Below are 10,021 nucleotides of genomic sequence, written 5' to 3'. Positions count from 1 at the left end.
TCCTGGCAGAGGAAGCTAGAAGTGCCTGTGAGCACGGGCAGCAGTCTGATCTTCATTTGGGGCTGATTAATTGATTACTAGGGGGAAAAATGGCTTGTCCTTTTCAATAATGTGTTAGCATCAAAATATCATCCCATTATGATGTCCAGGCTAGTGATGGTTAATTAATTAATTGCTGCCAGTTAAAAACAATGTTCGACCAAGGTATATCTTTCACTTATTAAAATCAATTTTGGTAATGGCTTTGCAAAGGGATTTGGGATCAGAGTCAGGAGTCTTGGCTGGTTCCTCCTTCCCTCCCTGCTCCCCCTTTCTCTGCCCTCTCCCAGCCCTCCTCAGTCCGGTTGCCCTCTGACTGTGGCAGTGGCGGCAGGTGTCTATTAGACTTTCATCCAGCAGAGCAGGTGAGTTCCCTGGGATGTGGACAGTCTCTGCAGGTCACAAACTGGCTTCCTCCTCCTCCTGAGTTATTCAGCAGAAAATGTCTGACAGCAGGCAGACATCCTTGCTAGCCTGAGGAAGGAAGGCTGGGCTGCTCAAAAGTGAGGGAACCTGTACCAAGAAAATCCAGTTTTTGTTTTCCATGTCCCCCATCATCCTCAGTTCTGTCCCTCACCAAAAACATTCTAGAAAGGGTTTATGGCAAAGATCCCCAATCCTGGCTTGAAGAAGAATCTATTCCCTCAACTCCTTCCTCAACGTCTATGGATTCATTGGCCTAGGGGAATCAGACACTGTGCTGTGCACAATGAAGGCCTGTCCTAGCTCTCAGGGCTTCTGCAGTCCACCGGAGTAATCTTCTCATAGTTCTGGAAGAAGAGAAGAATATCCAGAAGGAAAACTGGTGGTGGATGGGAAAGACCAAGATACCCACCTCACCTTAAGTTCTTCAGAGGAAAAGTGGGTTGAATCCTGGCTTGAAAGAATATATGGGGAGTATTTCTCATGAAGAATAGAAGGCAAAAGAAATAGGATTACTAACTGTGAAAGGGGCCAGTGATAATGAAAAGAGAGTGAGAGGCAGAAGAAAAACAAAGTGAAACTTCCAGAGAGTATGGAAATTAAGGCTGAGTGTGAGAGTTAGAGTCCTCAGCAGAGGGGGCCTCCCATGTGGGATGCAAAGGCCTGGGCCAGGGCCAGAAGAAGCCTGGATCCCCAAGGGCTAAATGGAGTAGCCAAAGCTTTAGACCAAGTATTTAGGTAAGAAGATAAATGGGGTGGGAGGGGGGACAGACTTGAGAAGACGGATGAGGGGTTACTGGCCACGGGGCCACGGAGTCTGGCTGAGCTCTCTAGAAAGAGTTAGCCTTTACAAGCAGGGACAGAGGGAACACACACTTTGGTAAAGGGGTGATGTCTTCAGAAAAATTGCACCCCGGGCTCTTACATGTACCCTTAGTAAGCACTTTCTCTGTTGGAAAGAATTTAATGAATGAGGATAGGAAAGTAGGTATTAGTAAAAGTTCCTGCTCTCAAATAAAAGGATAAGGTAGATGTTGAACTCTCCTTCTCTACGACCAGCGTGTGTACCTTGCTCACAGGTAAAATGCTGAAATGATTATTCAAAGGAAGATTGGGAGCTTTTATAAACAAATCCAGTAGTTTTAGTGAGTAATAGCAAGTGGCTGACAACAAACCAACCAACCACATTTCCTTTCTGTTAGGGTCACAGAATTACGTACCAGAGGTATGACATAATCATGGATAATCCTGATTCTAGCAAAACAACTGAGCTGGACTTGCCCGACATTCTTATGAGCGAGTTTGCAAAATCTGGGTTTACTTCATGGAGGTAATTTGAATCACCAGCAATAAAGATTCTTACTGAAAGGATTTTGATTATTGAAGCAAGAGGGGAGGTTAGTTTAGTGCTCTGTTCCTAGCCCTACCTTGTTCAATACTTTTCTAAAAGAAGTAAGCAAAGGCATGGAAGACATCCTTATCAGATTTACAAATATGACTCATGTCTGGGAGGGATAGATAACACAGCAAAAGAGCAAATCAATATTCAAAGTTATTCTGTTAGGTTGAAATATGGAAATAAGCCAAGAGTATAACAGGAAAAAACATAAAGTCTGAGTTTAGGTTTAAAAATCAATCATAAAGACACAGCATTGGAAAAATATGGCTTGGTAATAGTTGACATAGAAAAAAAAAAGGTTGAGGCTTTTTATGATCTTAAGATAAGGAAAAGGAACAGCATAATGTGAATGCTAAGAAAGCTGTTTCAGTATTGGACTGTGTCTTAGTGTACCCACAGAAGCAGAGGTAGAGATAAGGATTAATTGGGGAGCTGACCCCAAGAAGCCTTCTCTTGTTTGGAATAAGAGAAGGAGCCAACCAAGAGTGTATCAAACCAGTATCCCTGAGGGCATCAGGAGCTTGATGCTGCTGGGGATGGGAGTAGAGAACATGAGTCCTGAGTCATCCTAGCCGAGAGTAAGTGAGCAGTACATTTACACTCCAGTCCCAGTAGCCACTGGCTGAAGGCTCCTCCGGCAGTGTTAGTCCACTGGCATCTCTGACTGTGCACAAAGTGGCTCTGGCAGCCAGAGAAAGTCCCCAGATTAGGCAAGCAAATACAGAGAAGTCACCCTGGCAGTAACCAGAATAGTATGTCTCAAGGAAATATGGGCTGGGCACCAGTGACATCAGTTACAGTCCCCAGGAACTATAGAACAACCGTGTCTATCCTGCTGGTCAGCCATTAACTGAAGTACTGTATCTAATTCTGGGTGCTCAAGATTTCAAGAGAAATCTTGAAAAAGAATGTTTCTTGGAATAGGGACACAAGATGATAAGGAGTTTGATGACAATGTCATCTGAATATCGAGCCGAGAAGACCCAGCGTAGAAAAGGAAGACATAGAAGCAGATGATATCTGCATGACTCTCATCTTCTTGTCTGTCTAACAGATACCTTCAACTTTGTGTTCAAAAGGAAATTCAGTTTTGTCATCCAAAAGCTAGAGTGCTGTGCTTGAAATAATTGTGCACAAATATAGAAAATACCTCCATGTCTGCCCCAGACGGTGTGAGATCCTATTCTAGAAGGGTGGTGGGAAAAGAGAACTGAATAGATATGAGGACCAAAACCTAAACGCCAAAAAGTTTGACATAGATACGCATATGTACACACAGAAAAATAAAAGAGAGCTTAAAGATTCTGATTGGATTTTGATATTAAAGCAATTGGTTGATTTAATTTACAAAACTTGAACAAATTCTTAATCTGAAACTATGAAAGTACAAGAAGATTCAGTTTTAAAAATCTAAAACAAAAGGAAAGAAGGGAATGAAATTAATATGAGAAAATGAAAAAATGGAAACAAAGTCTTTGTAAAAAGGGAGGAATGGAGGGGTTGAAGGGAGGGCAGGGGAATGGGGAAAAAATAAGAACCAAGAGAGATTATGTAAAGGTGCAAATTTCCAATGATGAATGTCATTATATTGTATACCTAAAATGTACCAATAAAATTAATTTTAAAAAACTACAACAGAAATAATAGATTATTTGCAACTTATATGAGCATATATTATATATAGGTTAATGTAAACACAATAGAGAATACAGATACATATATATATGTAATGGTTAATTATTCATTCATACATGTATATATACATATAGCACATTATAGCTGGACACTATTGATATTATTAAAATCTCTCCAATTGGTAAAAATAAATTATGTTACACCCATTCTATTGGCCACTCAGTCGCAGAATTCTCTGTAGCTGTGGAATAATCATTCAGACCCAATTTTCTCACACTAAGGTGAGTCCTTCCCTTATCCCACATGTGGGCCCAGTGTTTCCCTTGGTTTCAATGATGAAATCTCTTGAGGACACTTATTTTCTTTGTTTTGTTCCTGGATCCTGGTCAAGTTACTTCCTAACCATGAGGCCTTGGGGAAAATGTCTTCACTTCTCAGGATTCTAGTTTGCCCAAAATGCTTTTTTCATAGGCTTGCTGTAGAGAACAAGTTAGAATAGGGAGAAGCTTTTGGAATTTAGAACTTGATTTTCTTTTGAGTTGATCTAGGAAGAAGAAAAGCCAAAGATGTCTCCAAAGATGTTGTAGAAAGAAAGAAGTATGGTGATTATTTTTCTTTTCATTTAATATTATTCTAGCTTGGGACAAAGCACTTATTTCTAGGATCCCTGCCTTCCCTGAACAGACCACCTAGAATGTGATAACCTCAACCAGCAGTAATCCACATGTGTGGTTCAGTACAAAAGCAGAACAGTGGAGAGAAATAAAGAAAGCATCTGGCCAGGCATGGTGGTGCACACCTATAATTCCTGCACTCAGGAGGCTTAGGCAGGAGGATCCCTGAGCTGGAGGCCAGCCTGGGCTACATAGTGTGTTCAAGGTCACCCTGAACTACATAGCAGGGTCCTGTACTCAAGCCCCCTCCTAAAAGAAAAGGAAAGGAGAGGAGAGGAGAGAAGAGAAGAGAAAAGAAAGGAGGAAAGGACAAAAAGTATCTACACCTAAGATATCCAGGTTGTGCAATTCAGAAAAGAAGCACCCAAAAATATTCTGGTAACTCCACCTCAATTTTGAAGAGGGAAGCTGTCAACATTCTTTTACATTCTTCCGACAGACTTCTCATGACCCTCGGGAGCTATAGAACATTGAATACAAGGAAAGACATAATTTGAATAACAGACTCAAGGAACACTCTCCACAGCCACCCCCAAATTACGGAGAGCTGATAGGATGTAGAAAGGACACATTAATGTTTAGCATTCATGAAAATAAATTCAAGTTGAATATCTATCTGTAACAAGAGAAGTTGTTATTGTATGAATCTAAGAAATTGAAGTTCAGGTTTGAGGCAAGGTGAAAAAGTTAGAGTTGACTCTGATGGTATAAAGATTTTAACAGGAGCAGCACTGGTTGTTAGATAGAATTTTTCACTCCATTCTAAGAATGGGGTAGAAACAAGATAGAAAAATATTGTCCTTTATCTTTCTTGCAAAGTAGTTGCCATGAAAGGAGCTGGTATTCTTTTGTTTTGTTTTGTTTTGTTTTGTTCTGTTCTGTTCTGTTTTTGGTACAAGGGACCGAACTCGGGACTTTGTGCTTGTGAGGCAGGTGGTGGCACCACGGAGCTAAATCCCCAGCCCAGGGCCTGGTATTCTTGGTAGGCCAAAGCTCAGGGATTTGTGTGATGCTGGTGGAAGACTAACAATGCCTTGTATCTGAGCAAGTTTTTCCTGGTTGCTTAGTAATTTCTCATCAATTATCTTTGTTTTCCTTGACATCATTATGGGGAATATGTTAGGAGGAAACTTTTGCAAAGTGAGGCCCTGTTGGTATCACATAGTAAGAAGTGGGAACTTGGAACCTCCATTTTCTTTATGTGTATTTTCTATCGTTTTCTTTCTGCCATGAAGTGTTACCTCCTAGACCCACCCTTTCCTATAATATCTCACCCTTGCCCTACCTTGATGTAGAAACTTCCATCTCTGCAATGCCATTCTTTCAAAGAAGATATCTCTAGAAGTTCTCTACCAAGATGAAAATATCTGTAGGAGTACTGTCACACTGCTGATACCATCTGCCATGCAGATGATCTCAATAGGACCCTTAGGAGGTGGAAGATGAGACAGGTGGAGGGAATGAAAGAAATCTGGGACACAGAATACTGTTAAATACAGAAGAGTAATCCAGGCAGAGGGCCCAGAGGAAACTCTGGGGAACCAGAGAGCATTCTGAGGGCATGCAGTGTTCCAGAGAAAATGTGTAGAAGGGCTCTAAGACAAATGTCACTTACCTTGTAGTTTTATCTGGAGATGATCCACAGCATATGATTGTACTAGGTCTTGACCGTCAATATGGTGGGCCAGCTCAGAGACATGAAGAATTGGGATTGGTTAAAGGATGGGAAAAAAGAGCTACTGGATGGAGAGTACCATTGACAGATGAGGCCAGTTAGCATCACAAAGGGTGCTCAAGGTCTTGAAACCTAGGCAGGGAGGGTTATCTAAGAGAACAGTCCATTCGAGAGGAAAACTTTGCAAACTCCTTGGATGTGAAAGCCTAGTCTCAGAAGCTGAGATGAGGGTCTGCAGGGGACTCACTTGGCTGAGGGTAAGTGGACTGGCCAGACCCATTGACCCGTCCTTGGAGTCTCCTGCCCCAGGAAATCAGGGACCCAGCTTAGAGACTTGGACACAAATGAGCAGAGATCTGAGCTCCATTTTCCAGGGTACCAGAGATAAGAAATTTGACTCAGAGAGGATGGGGTATCACAGTTAAGAAGCACAACATACCGTTTGACCTCCAATTCCATTTCTGTGAATTTTATTTCACAGATATCCTCATACATGGACACACATACAAGAATACTTTTGGTAATAGCCAGAAGCTGGAAATAGCCATCAACAGGGGGAAGGTTAAAATGAAAGTATGTCATATTCATACAATGAAGAATTAAGCTCTGTATCATTCTATGCACTGTATCTGGAATAATTTTCAAAACACATTTTCCAAAAATAATCAAAGAGCAAAATGGAACTTATATTGAGGTACCATTTGTATTTCTTTTTGTAAAACATATTTGGGGTCCCTTTGGGGGTGAAACCTCAGTAGTTGGGTGATAGAATAGGAAGAAAATATTTCTCAGTATACCCTTTTATAATTTTGGAGATTTGTAATATATATGCATTGCCTATTTTGAAAACTACAGGTCTGGTGGATGAGATGCTAGGAGCAAGAAAACTTACTGAGAATGACAGCTTGGGCAGAGGCAGGCCAGAGGGCCAGGCCATGTTGGGCCAGTGTGTTTGGGTGTAAGCTCCCAACCCTGGCCAGGAGTGAATGAGACAAAGTGGTGGTGCTGCAGACCCAGGAAGGGGACACTGGACAGAGTGATTGCAGAGAGGGCGCAGGTGACTAGGTAGCTCCCCAAATGTCCTCCTGCTTAGTTCTGGAAGGGAATTTTAAGGTACTTCAGTCTGGTGTTTCCAAGATATCAGTGTGTGATTTGGCTACATTAGAATCAGTAAGAACCCTTGTTTAAAAACTCAGTTCTGTGGTTCACTCCAGATCCCTGAATCTGAAAGCCTTGGAGAAAAGGGAGGGTTTGGCATTCCCGTAGATTCTTACGCTTAGCCTAGCTGGGAACCGCTAACCCTGACCATCCATCTCCTGCAGCTGAAGTAGAGAGATGAAGCTGGTGCAGTGCATCTGTGAGTCTGTAACAGTGTGGTCCAGGGCACCCTATAAGAGACACAGGCTTGGGGCCACACAGAACCCAGGTGGCCGTTTATTTCCTTTGTTCTTCGAGATGACCGGATATTTTTATCCCTCAGTCTCCTCATCTCTTACATAGATTTAATAATACCTAACCATAGATTTAAATTTAAATAAGATGCTGTACAAGTAGTGCTCAGCTATTATTGTTACTGTTCTATCACAGCCATTGCAACCTCTCAGGAAAGCAAGGACCTCACCAAGAAATAAGGGACTGTTGTCAGAGGAAGAGGTGAAAACAAACCAATGACTTCTGCAGCATTTATTAAAGTCTAGCCTCAGACTACATGTGGAGCTCCAGCAAAGAGTAAGCCTAGCCTGGAGTTTGTTTGCTGCTAGGATCATAATCCTGTGATGCCCCAGGTCTCTTTGATTTTGGTCCTGGTGAACATTGACTAGTAACCTTCACAATACACCATGTTAGGCTTGTAGTGAGACTATCTTGGGTTTATGCCATGAGCCACAATAGAAGGAAAAGCAGGTCGGTTCTGGATCTCCAGAGGATGAAGAAAGTTCTCTGCTTTAATGGGGCTACTGACCAGATTACGTTTTTAGGGTTGCAGAAGAGAAGTTGGAGGTATTTGTTTGACTTCTTCCCCTCAGTGTTCCCCTTTGGGAGCCTGAAGAAACACTACAATTTTTTGCTATGTCTGGAAGGCTGGCAAAGGCCCTAAAAGAAAGCTATGTCTGGAGAGGCTTAGATGCTCATCTGGCACTCTTCAACAGGGCTGACTTTTACCTAGAGGCCACAAACTCCTTCAGATCCAGAACTTTTGAGGAGGGATTGTATGCAGAGTATGGTAGTTTGATTGCCGCTGTGTTTTCAGAAGTTCTTATTTCTACTTTTCCAGTGGCTGAAAGAGTGGACCAGTGACTGAGGAGCTCCCTAAATCTGACACCAACTCCAGCTATGGCTAACTAAATTCCTTGTCACTTTCCTTCTTGGGGCTGCTTCAGGTTAGTTGTATTTACTTTCCCCAGAACATGAATGCCACAGTCTTGGAGCCTTTATATCTAAAATGATGGGAAAGAAAAATAGAATAAATGCAGAGAGACAGGTAAAGAGCTCATCCTTGAGAAGTACAGACAGCTGTCTTTCTGCAGAGCTGGGGAAATAGATGTACATAGGAGCAGTGCAAGGTTTTGGTGGTTAGATTGTACCCTCTTTTCATAAAAGGAGGAAACTGAGGCCTGGAGAGGTAGGGGACTCAGTAATTGAACAGAGCTTAGGTGTTTGGATCCAGTAGTTTTGCAATGTTGGGAAGAAAGAACTGGGGTTGGGAAAGGGAATTCAAGGTGTTAATGTTAAGTTTATTAGCAAACATGTCTCTAAGATTTTCAAAACTAATTTCTAAAATATTGTTACACATGTGGATTAGCTTCTATCACTGAGTAGTGAATGAAACCCAAAGTAAGCAGTTTGAAACAGCAAACAATTGTTCCCTCCCAGTTTCTGCTGGTCAGGAATCTGGCGTGACTTAGCTGGATGCCTCTGGCTCCAGGTGTCTCACAAGACTGTAGCCAAGATTTCAGCCCAGGACTGTGTTCTCACCCAAAAGCTCACTTGAGAAAGGATCTACTTCCAAGTTCATTTGTGTTGCTCTTGGCAACATTCAGTTCCTTGTGGGCTATTAGCATGAGAGACAAGAGAGCATGCTCAGTCTCTTTAACATCCTAATTTCAGAAATGGTATTCCATTAGCTCTACTGCACTCTAGAATCAAGGACCTAAATCCAACCCACACACGAGGGGATGATGCATCAGGGCATGAATAGCAAGAGGTGAACATGACTAGGGGCCATCCTAAAGACTGCTTACCCGTGATTTTACTTTTGGTAGAAAATTGGAAAATGCAGATATGCTACATTTCATACACAATTTTACCATGAATATCTTAGCTAGGTGCATATCCTTTGTGACCTTTACTACACACATATATGCAGTTTTAAGATGTTTCAAACTGGTTGCATGCTCTGTTGACCCAGAAATATATCACAAATTGTTATCAATAAATATTTTTCTATATTCTAGGTTGAAGAATTCTACCCGTGAAAGAACAGCATACCCTCAGGCTGATGAGGAGTGTTACTGGAGTGAATAAGAACTTTGTCTTGAGCACATACAGGAGAGCTTCAACAGGGCCAAGGTATTCTGATCCAGTAGAAAACAGTAGATCAACAGAATGTTGAAGCAGCAGTTTACAGAGGAACTTACAGGTTACATATACATAAATTGGTGCCAGTTACATTGTACTAACTGCTGGCTCATCAGTGTTGAGTCTTTGTGTCACTTCAAACATGTTTCTAAGAATCTCAAGGTTCAAAAGTGTGATATGAATACAGTAAGACTGACCTTCACTAGGATGAGAGGAAGAAGGAAACAACAGGTGTCTCAGCCCCATCTGAGTCGGGGTGAAAGCACAGAACTCAGCAGTTCTCATCCTTAACTGCACATTGTAGCCACCACATCTGTTGCTGAAACTTGTTGCAGGGTCCTGATTTAATTGGTTTGGGATTAGAGTTTTGAAAGCACCCCCCACCCCCACCCCGTGATTACAATGTGGTGTCGCCAAGGCTGAGAACGACTGAGCCAATCAGATGGCCTGGAGTTGGTTGGGGTAAGGGGCCTTGGGAGGAGGAAAGGTGAACAGAATTAATCTTTACCTCCATTTAGCTTTGCAGGCTACTCAGTCTGAGGAGTACCACTGGAAACTCCACTGCTTTAGGGTATGGTTATTGATACGAGCAGTTAACTG

Source organism: Heterocephalus glaber, unplaced genomic scaffold, assembly GCF_053883595.1.
Source record: "Heterocephalus glaber isolate CG9 unplaced genomic scaffold, H.glaber_assembly_v1.0 deba00000331, whole genome shotgun sequence".
Taxonomy (NCBI): Eukaryota; Metazoa; Chordata; class Mammalia; order Rodentia; family Bathyergidae; genus Heterocephalus; species Heterocephalus glaber.
Note: the sequence above shows the minus strand (reverse complement) of the source record.